The sequence below is a fragment of the Catharus ustulatus genome, chromosome 3 (genome assembly GCF_009819885.2).
Source record: "Catharus ustulatus isolate bCatUst1 chromosome 3, bCatUst1.pri.v2, whole genome shotgun sequence".
Taxonomy (NCBI): Eukaryota; Metazoa; Chordata; class Aves; order Passeriformes; family Turdidae; genus Catharus; species Catharus ustulatus.
Genome location: NC_046223.1, coordinates 70,861,679 through 70,881,749, shown reverse-complemented (window position 1 = coordinate 70,881,749; position 20,071 = coordinate 70,861,679). Strand labels below are relative to the sequence as shown.

General features: G+C 42.2%; 1 protein-coding gene across 4 annotated transcripts in view; it reads right to left on the bottom strand.

Annotated features, from left to right (window-relative positions):
• The window catches only part of FYN (FYN proto-oncogene, Src family tyrosine kinase), a 141,039-nt gene that overhangs the window by 77,640 nt on the left and 43,328 nt on the right, over positions 1-20,071 (bottom strand). For all 4 annotated transcript variants that reach the window (XM_033055388.2, XM_033055385.2, XM_033055387.2 and 1 more), the window contains exon 2: positions 958-1,027. The gene's annotated coding sequence lies outside the window, so the exon portion shown is untranslated. The remainder of the gene's footprint in view (positions 1-957; positions 1,028-20,071) is intronic.

Genomic DNA, 20,071 nt, shown 5'->3' with positions numbered 1-20,071 from the left:
GCCAAGGCAAAGCAGGGACGCACAAGGAAAAGCAGGTCTTCTGCTGACACGTTTCTTTTCCCAAGGGTGATTGACTGGTACTATCCAGCACTGCGTATATTGAAGGTCTCTTAGAGGGAAAAGCAAGATGAGCCCACGAACTGCTCCAGATCTGCCACCTTTATTTTTTGCAGGTTGGAAAAGCTTTCTCTGAATTACTTTCCTCGAGTTGGGACATGTCACTAATTACCTCCTGCTCTTCTCTCTCTCCTTCTACTTCAGAGTGGTGCAGCTCAGCAGCACAGACACTTGATGTGTCATGTTCCCAAAGCACTGAGGACCAGAGAAGTCTGTTGGAAGCTGATGCCTCTGGAGGTGTTGCATACAGTACAGACAGACAAGCAGCAAAGCTTGTCATCTGGTATGGAAAGGAGGATAGGAAGACTGGTATAGCACACATTAACTACCTTCTTATCAGACATAGGCAAACCATCCTAGCTCCACATGGCAACAGTGTCAGTCAGGCATTCTGGGAAGAGATGGAAAGATTGTAGAGTGACCGGACATCCCCAGCACTTTGGGAAGTACATGCTCCCTCTGCATTACTCTTGCTCCTGATCTTTTATACAGCTAGCATGCTTTTTTGGTACTCCTTGTTTTAAAATTAGGCCTTTTTATTTCTTCTATTCCAGGTTTTAGCTCAACCACTCTTCAGCAGAATGGAACAGCTACAAACACAATAAGCAGATGCCACTGGAGCAAATGAAAACACATTCTTTGCCCTGAGGCCCAGCATGCTGTTCTCTGTCAATGCTTCTCATACTGTGAGTGTCTGTACCAGAGAAAGAACATATATAATCAACTATATCTCTATATTTTCCAGAGCTTAAAGAAAAAAAAATTAAACTGAAAAAAGCAAAAACAATCTTTTTGAAATTCCTGTTGAAAACCAAAACTGATCAAGACAGCACCACTTACCACAATTTCCCCCCCAACAGAGCAAGTTTGCATTCACCACATTTCCTCACAAATGGCTCGAAAACATGCCCTGTAAAATAAGAGAGAAAGGGAAAAAATAATGAGTGACTGGAACACCACAGATTATGTTACACTTTCTTCTTTCTCTACTAACATTTATCACCAACTTCCGCCACTTTTCCTGGTTTAGGGAAGGAGGTAATTGTAGCTGAACCTCCAGAACTAATTACTGAATTCCACTGGTATTATGCAAAATATTGAAATAATTGCAGGACTCCCTCAGACTGCTCAGACACATCACTGTCACTGACATGATGGCTATCCAGACTTCAGGGAGACAAGGTCAACAACATGAAATGTGCAGCAGCACACAGCAAGCGTGCCAATTATTTCAGAACCCACCCTAAAAAAATTGGCCAACCCAGTACCTCTAAGCCATTTTGTTTTAACAAACTGGTTTTGGAATTGGATGCACGTAGGTTCATGACAGCCTCTTTGTTTGAAAACTACACAAAGAGAAAAAAGGGGTTGTGCCACACTTCATTTTTAGACTGTATTAATTACTTGGCATTCTCTAGGAGAACAAAGAGGGAGAAGAAGGAAGCCAACACAATATCCAGCTTGACACACACTAGGGCCCATTTGAAGAAGATGGAGAGCAAAAGTGACAAATGCCATCATTTTGCCGACCCTGAGTAAATTTCAAATGACAGCCAAGCCTTTTTTTCCTTGGGGCAAAATCTTTGAAAGAATAATTCGTGGAGAACAGACTAACACTGATGTTAAAACGTTTAGTTTGTAAACTCCTAGAAGATGGAGGAGGCAAGGATTCTGCTGGTGTTCAGGGTTGGGAGTGGTAACTGTGCAGCAAACAGAGAAGAGCACAATTTTCAGTGCCCAGGTGTCTACACCGGTGAAGCCAGACTAAATTTGAACTGCTTCTAAGTCTCATTCTCCCCCAAGTACATGGCTGAACTTTCCACCAGAGAGGTATCTGTGAAATTACTGCTGGATGAGTAACTTTACAGGTAGACACAGATGACTTGGAGCCTTGCACTACTGATAATGAAACTTGTCTCAGCTGCAGAAACAGCAACTCTTGTGCCAGCACCTCTCCTGAAAGATGCTGCAGGCATAAACAGGAAACAAAAGGGGAATGGCTTCTTAAATGAAATTATTTTTACTGGTCATCATTACATAAAAAGCAGTTATGAAATTAAAATTTCTCTTAAGGAATAACCAGATAAATATTCCTCTAAAACATGGAAACTGAATCATATTGCTCTAAGTCCCCATCAGAAAGCAGACATCTGATATTATAAAGCTCAGACTTCATTTGAGTGGAGGGTTCAGGGTGGAGAGAAAAGAAAAAAAAAGCATTATTATAAATGAGAGGAGGCTGTTGTGAGAGATTTTAGAAATGGACATTTTTTAACAGAAAAGTACAAATGTAAGCATGGTCTCTGCTTGCTTTCTTCATTTAGCATTGAGAAAAAGAGTGTTATATCAAGGAATAAAAAAAATGAACACCCCCTCCTCTCCCATCACCTTTTGTACAGCTTGGCAGAGTTTATGAAAACACTGAAAAAAAAGTGGGTCTTAACTGCTTTGCTCAAACTCAGGGAAGGTGGTTATTATTCCAGTGCCATCTATTTCCCTCCCTAGCTTCCAGGCATTTGGCCTGGAAAGAAAACATCAAGTCAAGAAACTCTACTTCTGCCTCCAAACTAATTGGATAAAATCTGCATGCAGAAAAGTTAGAAGCTTAAGAAATGAGCCAGGTCCCAAACAACCCAACGACACCTCAACTCCGGATTAGCTCATTATTTTCTTCTACACCATGAGACTGATTTAATAATTTCCTCAGAGTAGTGACAAATAAGGAAACTCTGTACTCCATGCTGCCAGTCCCAGGAATGCTTGAAAGACAGGGGCTGGCACCCTTGCCAAGAGAGGCTGAACTCCCCCCAGCACTGGTGTGGAGCTTCTGGATGCAGCCCTGGCAGCATTCCCTTCCTCTCTCCTTTCCTCCCTCACCCCAACACAAATGCCTGTTCAGCAACCAGGATTAAACCAAACTAGGGAAATTGTCCAGACAAGTTTGTAAAGTGTCTAAAATAAAATAACATAACAAAGGCTGAAATAAAAAAAGGAAAAGGCCTGTGCTGACTCTAGGGTAAAAGGGAGGAAAAGATGGAAAGGATGGACCAAGAGTACAGTTCCACTTGTTACATGGAGCATTTCCATGTCACAGCATGGGAATGCAGGCAGCTGCTTTAATACATGCCATGGAAGTCTGGCCCAAGCCTTTCACTGAGACCATGTATGACAAAACTGGCAAGAGAGCTAGGGAAAGGGGTGTCTTGTTAAATACAAGGCAGACACACAATTTGCCACATCTCGAGCCTTGCAAGATCCTCAGAACTGTAGGGACGGCAGATAGAAAACTTGGGGAAGCCTTTTGCTTGATTTTAAATGATGGTGAAAAACAAATGTGCTCTATCTCTTAAGCTACAAAGGAGAAGAGAGGCTTGGAGTGGGAGGGAGAAGGGAAGGGAAGTATTTTGCTGCATAATTGATGGTGAGGGCTGGACATAGCTTGCAGAGTAAACCAAAGATTATTCACTTTTTCTTTGTCTTCAGTCTGGGGGCCCATACAGAACTCAATTTCAGTCTTAATGATTTTCATCCTACCCAAGAATGCAGGGGAAATATTCCTTTTTCTTGAAGGCTTTGGATCATGATACATATCTCCAAATTTTGTTGAGCACTTTTCAGAAGAGCTCTGCTCACTTTGGAGAGTACAGCATAGGAGATGCAAAATAAACTAATACAGGCCTCAAGGCACACCAATACAGGCTTCTTTTACAATTAGTGCAACAAATAGAAGAGGAAACAAATGGTTTGACCAACCAGTATCCAAATGAAAACTGCCCAAGCATCTCCTCCTACATGGTAAGATACAGAAAATCCTTAGGATACCAACGGACACAAAAAGTTGCGTTGAATCTCAGAGTGACATGATTTGAAACACTAAAGAAAAGCAAAACACTTCTGGGGGATTATCAGAGTTACTATCTTCCAGGAGCAGCCTTTTCCTGTAGGCAGCCCGAGCTTCAACAAACTGCCACCTTTTACCAAAAACCCACAGCCCCCTCCTAGTGTTACATATACATCAGCAGTGTATTTATGTAGCCTTGTGGAAAAAATACTTTCTTTTTGTAAAAAAAGAAGTATTCAGTGAAACAGAATGTGGCAAGTAGCATAACTAGACATCATTTGCGTGTTCAGTTTCATGACATTGTCTGCTTCATGAGACAACCTCTATTTTTCCTCATCAGCCTTCAGATGTGTTTTTGTCAGTTCATACTGGGATCAGAATTAAGTTTAGTACTACTGGCAAAAGAGGAATCACTGAAAACAGACATGATAAGTACTTTTTTCTCAAGCCTGCACTCCCAAATCCATCAGCACTCAACAACTTCAAGGATCTTTGGAACAAGTGCACTGTGAATAATCCTAGATGTGAACCCACAAAACTCCTGATTGTTCATTAAAGCAAAAACTGTTCAGTGACAATTTACCCACCATTGAAAACAGATAATAACATGACTGGAAGCATAAAAACAGCCACACAGAGGGTGCTGGTCTGGTACATGTTGCAGTTCATATGAGTTTCTCCCAGCTGGAGGAAGTGGCTGGTTGAAGTCACAAGTGGTCTAAAATACTCTTCAAATGCTAGTAGATGCAATTGAATTTATGGTACTCAAACACAGAAGAAAATCTACATAATTATAAACATCTGTCAGTTTTCTATTAGCAACATGCTTCTGCTGCTGTTTTTTCAAACCTCAAGTAGAAGCAGGCATTCCTGGTGCTTGGGTTGCTATTTTACTTGGCAAAAACTGGGAAGATGAAGTTTTTCATGCTGAACATTTTACAAAGGGACATGTCTGGATCAGGATGTGTAACCAGTAAATGAACTGGATCCACTTTGTAAAGAAAGTGTTAGTTAGTCTCTTCAGAGTAGTAGCCTGCCTTTTTAATCTGTTTCAATGTCAGTCATGCTTATATTACAATACATCATACTACACAGATTTTGGACCACAAATTGGTCCAGAAAGTACTTTTGTGTAGTAGGTTACTAGGACTGCTCTAACAACCTCCAGTTACCCTTTTCAGATTGGTTGAGAATTCTGTCACCCAGGACTTTGCTGACACTGCTGTTCGAACTAATCTATGGAATCATACATGTTCAGTTTTTAATAGGGTGCATGCAGCACTGTCCATCTATTCCCACCCCCTAAGATTTGTAACCCTACTAAAACCAGAAACCAGCCAACCAATCAACCCACCAACCAACCAAAAAAACCTCTAACTGACCAAGAAACCCTTTATAGCAACATTAAACAGGAGAAAATCAATCTCCTACATGGTGAATTGACACAGACAGTTTATAAAAGAACAGCACATCTTAACTTACATCAAGTAATCCTTTACTGTGCAATGCCAGATTACATATAAAGAGCCCTTATCCTGTGAACATCTGAAAGCTTTCCAACAATAAAACATTTAAAGTTTAAGAGAAGCTTATAGGCTTGTTCTTACACAGAGACAAAAGCCTCCCTGTTAGCCTGAAACTACCCCTTTTCTAAGTGAGGTCCCAGATAACTGGCACATGATATGAAAAAGCCCGGTCATCAACAGGCTTGGGGGGAGAGAACTGAGGGCAGAAAGAGGGAGCTCCCAACAAAATCTGCTCTTGAAACAAGTCCAGACACAACCCTGGACAACAGCAAAGGGAAAAAAAAACTCCAATCACCACCACGATTAGAAGACTTATACTAATCACTACTATTCTAGTGGTTTGTCCTCCCATGCAACAGAGCCAAAACTTGGAAAAAGGACAGTGGCTATGGGACAGGCACTCTGCATTTTTTCATGTGAAGGTCACTGGATTTCTAAAACAGTTACTGGAAAGCTTCTGCACTGCAGGATGTAAATAAGGATAACTAGGTCCCTCTATTAAAGGAGTCCAAAAGTGGTTTAGTAGTTTCAAAACAAGAATGTTTGTCTGAACGATCAAACTTGTTCCTGTCTAAAAACACGTCTGCCCTTTCCATTTGGAGAACAAGGAAGTCAGATGCAAAGTTACCATTGCAGTGGCAACAAGTCTTAAGAAACAGGAAATGTGGGAGGAAAACACCGGGAAAACACAGAGGCTTTGCTCAAACTTTTTCTGATTCAATAAAACGGAGCAATGAAGAGAAAGAAACCCACAAACTGTGCTAAAGACCAAAAGCTGAACTGGTATATTGACTTACTTTTAGCAGACATGCTGCTGGCAGCTGGTCCCCATGCTCTGTGGCTCCCAGCCCTGCAAAGCAGGCTGCTTGCTCTCCTTCATCCTGGGCTGAGCCCCTCACCCAGGCAGTTCAAGCCCCTCGATATCGCCAGCTCAGTATCAGTGATATCGGCACCTTTCCCATTTCTCTACTTTCAAGCTGGATGAACTAAACAAAATCTTCATTCACAACTCCTTTTCCAAGCATCAGCTTGGCTTTGTTACATGGCAGAGCTGAAAGTTGGGATGTGGAAACATGGCACCATCCAACCAGCAACTCCTGCATGGAAAGTTCTAGTACAGACATAGAGTGTGGATGTGACCCAGCAGTGGTAGATGCAAAGAATCAAAAGATGCTAACAGCTTTAGGAAACCCTCAGTGGGACAGCCAGTGGTTACAGTGAGCAAGTGGAGAATGACACAGTGAAGCCACTGGTGACAGAAAGGCAATCACGATGGCACTCATGGCCCATTTGTAAATCCTGCCTTTTGAAAGTGCTCTGAGGAGAGCCCAAACCCGGTGGCACCCCTGGGAATCCACAGTGCTGGGGAGAGAAGCAAGTGTGCAGCTCTGTGCAAGCCAAAAGCCAGCAGGTGCCGTGCCCAGCTCAGCGTCCCCCTGGAGCTGCCTGTCCCTGGGTCAGGAGGCTGTGGGCAGCGAGAGACTGAGCAATCCATAGGGGAAGCTATTAGCAAGCTCAATACTGAGTAGGCACTCACACTGACAGTGTTACATATGAGGGGCATGTGATTGTAGCAGCACTTCATTTCTCAGAATAGTAGAAAAATTACTTCATTAATTACGGGAAGAGAACTTGCATTTATCTTTGCAGAAAAAGAAGTACTATGCCCCAAACAATTTTTTAAAAAATAAATGAATGGAGACCATAGTCTTAAAAATAGACTGAACTCTCTATCCCTCTGAGCTGGCTCCTAGGAATGCTGCTGGGCATCTCTGGAGCTGAGGGAAGGCACAGGCAGACAGTGATGCAGGGACATGGTGGCTAGAGCCAGTGCTGCATCCCTCTCCCACACCCTCAGCCTGCTCATCCTTACCTGCCCAGCATCCAAGTGAAACATTTCTATGGCCAGAAATAAGTACTCACATCATTGTGAAAGCTAAAAAAGACAGCAAGGGGGAAAAAAACCATGCATAATGTAAGGTTTCAGAAGCTTTTGTTTTAATAATTGATTTTCCAGTTTGTTTCAAAGAAGAAAATGCTTTCCTTATAAAGATACAGGATTGACCCAGAAGGACCTTTAGCAGAAACTGGCTAAAACCTTCTGGAGAAGCAATAAAGGGCATTTAAAAGTGCAATTACATTGCAATGCAAATGTAGTTTTTTGTCTACAAAAATTTTGCTATTATAAGAAATTGTTATTACAAATTTCCCCTTCCCCTTAAGAGAGCATCTTAGTTATACAATAAATATTTTTGTGCTTTGATCAGTGTGCAAGGTTTTAATTAAGGACATTATTTCCATGACATGCAATGAACACGCACATAGAGAGTAGACATAGAATATATATGCGCTAGTGTTGCAATATTACAGTACCCATAATGTCAGCCATTCCCACTGTGGAAGAAATCATTAAAAGTACAGTAATTTCACGATTATAAGCCACACTGACTATAAACCGCATCTCTGGGTGCCAGCATCTTTTCGTTCTTTGTCCATATATAAGCCGCACCTGATTATAAGCCATACGTTACAATACAGAGTGTGATAAAAGGTATCTATTCTATCACCATCTGTTGAGGGTGGGGGCAGTGATCCTTATCTCAACGGCAGATATTCTGCTAATGGGCCATCCATTGAAACCAGGCAGGGCATTGTTCTTTATCTTTTCACCACCCATCCTTCCTCCAGCCAGTCATTTTCTGCTAATGGCCCATTGAGTCCCACTGTGGGACTGATAAAATTACTGCATCCCATTGGAAGTTGCTCCAGCCAGGGGGAAGAGCCCAGCATTTCTTACCAAGATAAAAACAGAGGTTTTGGGACACTAAGGGAGCCCCTTTCTCCACTGGACTCCAGAGGAAAACCGGATTTCTCCACATCACCACTGGACCTCCAGAGGGAAACTGCACCTTCTACAGGAGCACTGCTTCAACTGAACCCCATCTGTCACTGCAATAGGACTGCAGCCACCATTTAATGGGACTGCTACCAACACCCTTTGTGAAGGGGTGTCAGGTTGTACTCTGACTTTGTCAGGGTTTGCAGATTGTTTGTTTGTAGTACCGTATTTCTATTTTAATTTCCCTAGCAAAGAACTGTTATTCCTAATTCCCATATTTTTGCCTGAAAGCCCCTTGATTTCAAAATTATAATAATTTGGAGGGAAAGGGTTTACATTCTCCATTTCAAAGAGAAGTTCCTGCCTTTCTCAGCAGACACCTGTCCTCCAAACTAAAACAGCAACTTTTCATTCTTTGTCCATATATAAGCCGCACATGATTATAAACCACACTTTGGGTTCGGACCAAAATTTTAGTCAAAATGGTGCAGCTTATAATCATAAAATTACTGTACACACATGGGAACACACAGTCTCAAAGTCCTGGCAAATTTATTTCAAGGCTTAAAAGGTTAAAATAATTCAGCACAAGTATCTCTTCGGACAAACTGGGGGTGTAAGGACTTCTTGTAGTTCAGTCAATACATGGATTTAGCTAATTTTGAGTGAGCCAAATAATACTTGTATCTTGTACACGTAATACTTTAATGGCTTGATCACTTCCTGTTGTGGTTTCACAACTGCTCTAATTCCAAATTGTCAGAGAGCGAAAAGAAAGCATGGCCCAGTCTGCTGGGGTTGCAGGCAAGGCGAGTCCTTGCAGAAGCTACTCCACCTACATGTGTCACACTTCCTGATGTGCAATATTAAAATGTTGAAAAGAGGCTGAAATTTTGCAAGAATGGGCTGTTTGTAAACCTATTTCTGTATCAAAGAAGGCCCGTGATGAGAAAAGTAAACAGTGTAAGAAAAGAATATAGCAACACGATTAGAATACAAACAATGAGAATGCTGCACTGTAAACTAATTATTAACTACAACAAGCTGAAAATAAACTGTTTCCTTTTGCCATGTTCACTTTAATCTTCTGAGAGGCAGGAAGGGGGAAGACAGGAGGAGGCAGCAGTTTCAGACTTGTGGAGTTTATCAAATCCCAGATCGGATGATTAGAGTGCAGCTAAAAAGAAAACATCCTCTCTCCCCACCTCCCTCCCTCCCCAGAAAGGAAGCACAGCCTTTAGGACCAATCTGCAGTGTTTGTTTGCTGCTCTTTAAGGGATTACTCTGGAGAGCATTTTTCTTAAGCTGTTTTTATCTCTTTCTGGAAGTTTCAAAATAAACAAGAGTACTGGAAATAGAAGAACAAAAAACTTGACTTTCTGGTTTATTTTTTTTAATAGTGAGGCAAGTAAAGAAAATAAACAAGGTCCTTCATTGTCACATAAGACAAAACAGAAGAGAATTAAATCTGAGAAACATTGCAAAATCTAGCAAAAATCACCAATGGGCTGAGAATGGGGATAAGTGAAAAAAAACCCAAACAAACAAAAAAATAGGGCTGTCCCTCATGCTACTTCACTGATTATTTATTTACTTACTTTAATGATGAGACTTCAGGTTGCTGGGTTCTATACTCATGAAATTAAATAAATAACTAAATAAAAGGATTAACTGCAAAAAATTACTCTATTTTGACCATTTACCTTCAAAAAAACACTCTAAACAACCTACCCTGCTCTCTAGTGGCTTCCAAAAAAGACTCTCCCACAGTGCAAACAGGAAATTAAATCCTCAGGACAACACATTAGAACTATGAATGAAAAGATGCTGCACTGATGTAATGCTTCAGCGTCAAGCTCTAGATCAAGTCTTTATTCTTTCACAGTGCCCTTAAAGCCAGCAGGTTTTGCCTCAGAAAGCAAGTGTCCCAGTGTGAACCAAAAAAATACAAGGTTCACCTAATTCCAGGATTGTGCTACATTAATATAAACCTCTTTGCAACGCAGAAGCCACACAAATGCATTTATTTCACTGAAATATTCTAAGGATTTAAAATGTCATTACTATTCAATACAACCCCCCTACTTTTTTTTTGGTCTTTTGTTTTCCAAGATTAAGCAAATGCCTGATCAGTGGAATTAATGAAACTGAATTTCCAGCTCATCTGCTCTCGTGATGCCAACTTCACAATGAGAGTCCTTCCCACATTGCATCCAGGTGCTCTTGGCTCTCCCACAGCCCCAGATGCCTGGTACCCAGTTACAATTACTGCACAAGCCCCGCTGCAGCCACTGGTCAGCTGCTCCAGGGGTGCCTGTAGCACCCTGCTCCTGCTGCCACCACGCCCAGCCCATCTCCCTGCAGCAGCTAATGCATGGAGGAAGAGCTGGGAAGTCAAATGCTGCCCCTGAAGGCCCCTTCCTGGCTGGAGACAGCCTGCAGACTTATAAAGAGGAGGACTGGTGTATGAACACCCTGAGCTAACAGCCTAACCCCCACTTCCTCAGGAAACTAGGCTAAAAAATCTGTTTTTTCTCTTGCTACATTCCCCTCTTACTCCGCCAACTATGCAGATCCAGCTTTAAAAAAAAAAAAAAAAAAAAAAAAAGAAAAGAAAGAAAAAGAAAAGAGTAGCACAGACATAAGGCTTAAGGGCCTATATCCCCATACAGTATCTGGATTTCTGTCTCAGACATGTTTCAGAAGTGTCATTGATTTCCTGTTTAATATTCATGTTTTATTGCTGCACAAAGCCAGCCTCCTCTCAAAGGGCGATATATTACTCTTCTATGCTCCAAGAAGATTCTTAATGAGGGTGTTCTGGTTTCTTGCTATTCAGAGACCTTCTGTTGGTATCAGCAGAAGATGGGCATATGCTCGAATACAGCACATGGAGAAGGAGAAGTCAGCTCTTATTAAAACAGAGCTACAGATTAAAAGGGACCTTGAATGACCACCCAGGTGGCTGCCCTGCTCAAGGCAGGAACAACTACACTTATGTTACTCTTTTTATTAGGCCACTTGACATAGCTGGGGAAAAAGAGATATGCTTTGGGGCTCACAGTCCCCTCCTGAGCCTGAAACCTCCCGCTGTGTTGCCCTGGTCCAGCCCTCAGACAGCCACTTGGTCGGGTAGGATCCCTGCCTTCCTTGCATTGCCATGGTTACAACGCTGCTATTACCCTGCATGTTGAGTCTATTTTTAAAAGCCTGCAGCGACAGGAGATGCTGGTTAAGGCCTTAATCTCAATAAGGTCTAAAATTACAATGACTGCTTACTACTTGTGCAAGTGCTGCACTCTGAAAGCTGAAGATAGGTGTTCTGCATTGCCTGCATCCCAGACAAAAAGAGAACATTTTAGAGGAGGGACGTAAAGGACAAGAAGAAAGTGGTCCTGCTGATATTGACTGGGTGGGTTAGGTCAGCAGAAACTCTGTAACAACACGTCAGAAAGCAACTCATGCACTGGAGGAGGCAGGCATCACAGGAGGCTGGAGCAGAAAGATGCCCTCTTGGAGCTGGCTAACAGATGGGAAGTAGAGAGGAAGGGAGGGCCTTTGGTGATAAAAACAGGCACCTTGTGCTGAATGATGAAATCAGTAGAGGAATGCATAGGGAAGGTTACACTGCTAACAAATGAGGAAATGGGAAACATTCCTTTTGTAAAGGCATTCTGGACAGATGGAATTATAATCTGAAGATGCCAGAGGAAAGGATGTTGCAGTAATTCAAGACAACAAATGAATGCTTTGATGTGAATTTCAATGGTGTGGTGTGGATAGCACAGGGCATTTATTAAGAGACCGTATGCAAGAAGACTCTGTTGATCTCAGAGTAAAGACAGAGGGAATTGAGAGATGGACAGATTTTGGTCTGGCTGAGGGACACTGATGTTGTCCTTGGCAACAGCAGTGTGAGATAATGGGGAGAGCTGCAGGTGGAGGAAGGGAGGGAGGGAGGAAGGGAGGTATCAATGGATATCTGTTTAGTCATGCTGAATGAGACTTGGTGGCTTGGTATCCACAAAGAAGTGAAGAAAGACTGATTGAGGTTATAGCGTGGATGAGGAGAGAGAGCTAGTTTTATGTTCCAGTCTTAACAGCCTTATATATCTATGTATCTATGACTCTGGTGATTATATGTGTGTGTGTGTGTGTAAATATATATTTACATAAACACACATTTGCATATATACATGTAATAGCTCTAAATAGCTCTATATGCAAAGGAATCAGAGATAAAGCTGTGGTCAGAATAGGAGAAGAGGAAGAACAGAGCTGTACTCCCTGACAGAAAACAGAAGTGGAAAAAGACCTTTCTCCTTTTTCTTTTTTTGGTAGCATTGGTAACAAAGCATGTGGTAGCAAAATTCTTGCCTGCTATCCCCCTGGAAAGTTAAGCAGTCAAAAAAAAATTAGGACCAGGACTGCATCATGCAGTTCAACAAATCCTTCCACATTCGGAGGGCAGGTGTCCCATGCATCCACACTGCCACACACCTCAGAGGATGTGTGAACAGCTACTGGCCCTGTCAGCAGTGTCTTATCTGACACAACACCCCTTACAGCACGGGAGACGCGTATTTTGGTCCAGTGATGGATGTGTGTGTAGCCATGTGTCAAATCTGCCAGCAGGCTGAGTGCTGGAAACAAATGGCACTTTCAGAGCAGCGCATCTGGGTCACTGCCTGCTCTCGCTGTGCCTGTGAGGACTGTGGGGAAGAACAGTGGAGCAGGGAGAAGCAGGCTGAAGATTCGAGGAGCTGTGCTGGCAGGTATTATCTAGGCCACTGTTTGTAAACAGGATACCCTCACCCTGGAACAACAGAAGTGGATTTTTGGTACTGTAAGGGTAAGTCTTGCTATGTGATGAGGTGACGCTGGTTTATTTTCTTTCTACTCTCAGTTTTGCAGGTGTAAGCAGAATAATAAACCCACATTCAATGTCCCTCCCACCTCGAGTAAAATAGACTGTAAATCACTGAGAAATAACACACAGAAAGTACTCACAGGCTCCTCTTTTTAGTGCTGTAACTAGTTGGGACTCGTGCATTTAGGAAATGTCACATTTGATTTTGACCTAGAATCAAGTTCACTGTGCCTCGCCGAAGCACAAGACGCACCATTCATGCGGTGCCTGGAGCGCAGCCTCCAGCTGCAGAATGTGGGTTACCAGAGGCAGGAGACATCTGAGAAGGAGCATTCAGAGCAGCACGTGTGCCACTTTCAGCCCTGAACACATTTCATTATAAACTCTACAAAATGTATGAATGGTACAGGCTGATGGTACAATCCCTGGAAGTACATATCCATAACAATCCTATGGAAAAAAGAGGGATGCACGCCTGAGAGCCACAAAGAGATGAGACTTTTTTTTCTTTCTTTTGAATATGCAAGCCAGCTAATTAATTTCCCCTCCAAAGAACCATTTGCACAATCTGGGAGCTGCTGCAAGGGCCAGTTGTCAAGATTTCAACAGTAAACACCATCATCAGCAGCTAATCAATAGTCATATTTTAACCCAAACTGTACACAATAAAAACATCAGGCTCCTTTCCCTCGCATATACTTTTGCATCAAATGACAAACTGTCAGTAGAATTTGGGACCACAACAGTCCCCAAAGCCCTTGGTAGTGCAGCTGGACCGTCTGTGCAGAAATGTTACCTGGCATGTCAGGATGCCCTCTCACCACGCACTGCAGTTTTCACCTTGGATAACAACCAGTGTGTTTGATCTGCTTCCCCTCCTCATGCTACACACCTGCCCATCCACTGATTACTGCACTTCCAACACACCCACACAGACAGAGAGCTACCAGTACTTTGAAGCACCTCAGGCATGGAAGGGTATCAAGAAAGGGATCTGCGTTTGACCTTGTCATACACATGTATGGGGAGTGAAAACAGTGGTCTCTGCAAGCAGATGGACACATTTAAAAAAAGAGGACAAAAAGTAAGAGAGAGCATGGTTCCTCATAAACACGTGTGTTTTATCAACTGCCTGAACACCAAAGCACTTCCCTTTTCTGGACAGACACCTCTGGGTCACATCTTTCAGCTCTATGAAAATTTCAACAGCTCATTGGCTTCCATTGCATGTGAAGAGGGGGAAGGGACATGAATTGAGCATCAGATAGCCAAATGCAGAAATGGATTTAATGGAAACTGAAAATCTTCTCCCAAAGAGAGGGCTTGCAGTACCAGGACTATGTAAAAGGAAGAAAATAAAAAGGTGCAGAGTGACAGATGCATATCTTACAGCTGGGACCATTCATGTCCACAGAGTTTTCACTGCATGAGCAGTAAGAGAAGACATTTTCCTCCTGGGCAAGTTTTTTCTCACTCCAGGATTCACAGTGGAGCAATTACAAGCTTCCTAAAAGCCCAGCAAAGCTTTCAAGGCTTGCAGTAGCTACAGCTTCTGACCCAGACTCCCTGCAAGCATTCATAGAGAGCAGAGCAGCAGAAAACATTGCAGCCTTGTTGAAAGTCTAAAAATCGACGTGTGTGGATTTCAGCAAGTCCTGCCCTACTTGCCTTAAAAATGTCCACTGGTCCTTTTGGTATCAGTGATATAAAAAATTATCACTGTAACAGGCTTGTTTTGGAAGGTTGTCTCCTTTACTGCATCAACAGAACATAATTGCCTTTCAAGTGTATGGTTTACCTCTCATTTTGTGGGGGAAGCACCAGCAGCAGCACGTACAAAGTAACAAGGGTATACAAAGCATTTTGTAGGCTTGGAATAAAACCCTGTTTGTAGGATTCACAGAAAGAATTTATGTTAACAGAGCAAGCTATTTATAGCAACTCTCCATAGAAATGAACTGTCTCTTGGTTCCTGTCCTCGTGAAACGCAGCTTTTCAGCCAGAGAAACCCTCTTTTTACTCCAGAAGCGTGGGTGAAGGGGGGCACAGGGAAAGGGAAACTACTCTCTGACATACACCCTGCTGGCTCCAGTTGTGCTGGAGATAAGGTCTGCCTGTGCTGTGGCACAAAAGGGGACTGATGGCCTGAGCCCAGTGCAGTCACAGTCCCCTTCCCCAGCCCCTCAGCCGCACAGCGATGGTGAGAGAGTTGCTGTGCCCTGGTCTATTGCTCACAGCTCTGAGCTGTGCCTGTCCTTGCTCATGGACACACAGGATCAGGGACTGCTTCTTGGTTCCTCAAGCTTCCTGGTTCCTCAAGCCCTGCATGTTTAATTACGGGCTCTTAAGCAACATTAATCCAAGTATACCTAAGGAAGATTATAGTTCCTTGAAAGAGCACAGGGACAAACCAGGAGGGAGAGAGCCCGGTCTCTCCCTAGCCAGCCTTTCAGAACATCCCAAACCAGAGCAACACGTACATATCCTCACATTTCATACACTTTCTGAAATTTCTTTGCATTAATTCTGACCACATACAGCCAATCAGCTAGAAATTCACATTCTAGGATACACACCTCATCATGTTATCAAAATCATTACACGAAGTCTCACCTATTTGCTACAAATGACCCAGATCCACAGCTTGCTTACTGTGCAAGCTTAATTAATTATTTCTGCCAGTTTGCTCAGACAAGAAGCTAAGCAAACTGCAGCACATGACTGCATCCTCAGCAAGTTTGCTGACACCAGGCTGTGTGGTGCAGTCGACATGCTGGAGGGAAGGACTGTCATCCAGAGGGACCTTAGGAGCTTTGAGAGGTGGGACTGTGCAAACGTCGTGACATTCTACAAAGCCAAGAGCAATCAGGGTCAGGACAATGCCAAATGTAAATATAGGTTGGATGGAAAATGGATTGAGAGCAACCCTGAGGAGAAGGACCTAGGGGTATTGGTTGAGGAGAAGCTCAACATGACCTGGCACTGTGCACTCACAGCCCAGAAAGCCAACTCTGTTTTGGGCTGCATCCAGGGCAATGTGGCCAGGGAGGAGATTCCACCCTTCTGCTCTGCTCTTGTGAGACACCTGGAATGCTGCCTCCAACTTGGGGCCCCAGACATGGGAAGGATGTGGACCTTCTGGAGTGAGTCCAGAGGAGGCCATGTAGATGATCAGAGGGCTGGAGCATCCCTCCAATGTACGCAGGCTGAGAAAGTTGGGGTTGTTCAGCCTGAAGAAGAAAAGGCTCCAGAACACCTTACAGCACCTTCCAATACCAAAAGAGGGTTGCAAGAGAGTGGTAGAGACTTTCTACAAAGGAATGTAGTGATAGGACAAGGGGGATTGGCTTTAAACTGAGAGTAGGTTTAAATGTGATATAAGGAAGACATTCTTTACTCAGAGATGGTGAGGCACTGGAACAGGTTGCCCAGAGAAGCTGTGGATACCGCATCCCAGGAAGTGTTGAAGGTCAGGTTGTATGTGGCTCTCAGCAATCTGGCTTTGTGGAAGGTATCTTTGCCCTTGACAGTGTGGTTGGAACTAAATGATTTTTAAGGTCCCTTCCAACCCAAACCATTCTATGATTCTATAAAAACAAAAACCTATTTTGGAAAAAAAAAAGGCAAAATGGAGCAGATTTGCTGTTTCAAAAAACAGTAGATGAATAAATCAGAAACTAAAACATGCACACACAGACAAACCTCTAATTTCTTTTAAGTATTTACATAAATAAGATGCAATTGATTTCTATATCCCTATCAGTAAGGGTTTTGGTTTTGGGCTTCTGTATCTCAAGATCAGTGCTATCTGGCCAATAAACTAGACCATGGTGTTCAGAGATTACAGTTTGAACTGACTTAGAAAAGAAACAAAGTATTTTTGACCTACTATTAAAAAGTTTTAAACTTTTGGCAAAAGTATTATTTCGGACTAAAATAACCTCACTTTTCCCAGCTGGGACCCTACGTACCCTCACTGTGCCCTGCCCTTTGCAAACTTTAGAGAGGACACAGGCTCTCACTGCATACTTTTGTCGCTAAGTCTCATCCATCAACAACTCTGCAATAAAATATCTCGTAGATGGTTCCTTCACACTGCTTCCTTTCAATATCTCACGCTGAACCTCTTTGTTGGTTTATAAAAAGGCATATCTTAAATCAAATGATTGTACCAATAATCTTAAATTAGACTAATGGGAAGTCTGAGCTGAAAATAAAGCTCCAAAAGCTATAGGGTACACATATATCACGAGACTTTAATAAACTGTAAATCTGTTGATTACAATCTTATTTTGTAAAGATAGAATTATCTTAAGCCAATTTGTTGCCCAACATAATAGCATTTGGTGTCTATAATGAAAATTAGATTATATCAGGCTAAGTTTGTTTATAATTTTAATTAACAGAATTAGACACAGTAAAGTGTTCACATAGAAGAAATAATGAAATGCTAAATGTGATATTTTCTTGTGCTAACAACTCTGAGTCCTTCAGACTTACAGAGCACTGATACAGAGACTTTGCACCAACTTATTCATTGATGACTGACCAAATCACAAACCTCTGTGAGAAAAACATTGTACAAGCTTCCACATGGTCATTTCACCACCCTCATCTTCCTTCACAGCAATTCTGTGTGATATGGTTGTGTTCATATCATCCCTAGCTCCTGGTCATGGTGGCACTCAGCTTCCTTTGGGAGGAAATGAATGGCACTTGCTCTGTCTCAAGCCGTGCTTTTTACATATGGGCTGTTTGGGAAGATTGTGAGGACATGAAGTGATGGTGCTGTTCAGCCAAAACTGCTTTTAAGCTTTTGCTCTGCCCTGCTCAGCCCTCCCATGATGATTCAGTTTCTTTGCAGTGGCTGGAAATCAACAGCAAAATAAGCAAGTTTTCCTTCTGGCAACTGGTATTTTTAATTCTCTCTGTCCAGTGTCATAGGCAAGGAAGGAAAGAGAAGGGAAGGGAAAGGAGATCCCACATACTTCAGTTATTTATTTGGATTTGCTGCAAATATTCAGAGGTCTCAATTGTCCCATTACCCGGACGGTAAATAGCAGTAGTGACGCACTCCAAGAAAGTATCCCCCAAGCCTACTCCGAACAACAAAAATAACTTCTGCCAGCACCAACTGTCATATGTCAAAACTCAACGCTATTCTTGGAGCAGATGCAGGCTTGGGAATTTTTCTTTCTTGTTTTTTTTTTTCAAGGCGAAGTAATTTCAAACCAGTCCAACTAACACATGTGATGTGTGTGATGGTTTTGGCAGCCGCTAATTTTCTAAATGATAATTACTGGCAGTTTATCAGCCTTAACAGTTTGAGACAGGCAGTTTGACAATGTTAGCGGACGCTGCTGAACCAAAATACAGTTCCCACGAGCTCTCTCACACTTTTTCGCTCCTGCTGTTTGAAGAATTTCAAGTGCTCAGCTATGATCTGGCAAATCCTTACCCTGCACTGGTCCTCAGAGCACTGCCAGCAGGACTCTATTAAATCTCCACAGCATACACCATTAAAAAAAAGAAAATTTTTTTACAATGTATTAATTGTACCCCCTCTGACACATGACTGCGAATAGCTCTGGCAAACAACTGCACCTTCGATGAATATAAAGTTTGTTTGACCAAAGAGGGATTGGAGTTGCTTGGCACTGAAGATGAATACAGCAAAGCTCCAGCTGACACATCTTTCAAAGACAGTCCTATCAGGTCTCCTGTATTTATCCTTATGTACAATACACAGCAAAACCTTGCTTGAAGCTTTGGATTTAAAAGACCAAGATTTCTGGGCAAACTGAAGTATTAGTCTCTCCAGACTCTGAATTTATCTTATTAGCCCTTTGCCAGTGAAATGACTTCACAAATGAACATTTGCAAATTGTATTTTTCTTTCAAGCAGATGCAAAATATTTATTAAACACACATTACTGGGATACTAGCAAGGAAAAAAAAATATAGCTTTTGTACTTTTTTTTTTTTAATCCTGAAAGTGGATCTTCCATGTTGCATTAGAAAGCTGTAACTCCATACTTTAGACTTAAGGGTGAGGAAGTTAAATCACAGGTACTAAATCTCTGGAATGTCAGAGTGCCATGCCCACTTTGAGCCAAACCTTCAATGCTCCTGATGTTTTTTTGCTTCTGCAAAGCCCACTTCATGCCATTAAGTGTCTACATGATGCAAACAGTCATCAGCTATGTGTGGCTTTCCTCTCTTGTGGGTTTTTGTACCCTCTGTCCTACAGAATTTCTAATGATAATCTCTCTGGGTCAACAATTCCAAAGGTTTAGCCACAGAGAGGAAATTTCATCATTCTTTTTGTCATCATTCTGCATCCAGAACTCACCATTCTCACCGGCATGGATTTTATGGAGTAGGGCAAAGTGAGATGCTTTACATCAAAAAAGATCAACAGCACTAAGGACTCCTAGTATGGAAGCTTCGCATTGTTCTTTTCATCCTTCTAATTTTCAATGGAAAAATTTCCACTGATTTCTATAGGAACATGCTCCTTCAGACAGGAAAAAAACCCAGAAAGTATGTACAACTGCTTCCTAATGTCAGTAAAATCTAAGTTCCTTTTCAGCAGCAAAATCCACCACAAAAATTGCATTCACAAAACCACAAGTATTCTCCCCTAACATAAAGTACAATACGTTAGTGAAAATACATTGCAGGACTTTGGAAAGATGAGAGGGACAAATAAAGCATTTAACCTTTTTGTTTGAAAAACCTCAGATAGGAACTGGAACCTTTCATTTAAACTTTACACTAGTGTAGTGGCCTGAATCCTAAGGCAAAGCAAATACCTGAAAGAGAAAGAAAAAGAGCCAAAAACCCTGAACATAAGCAAATTCCTGAATATATTGGAA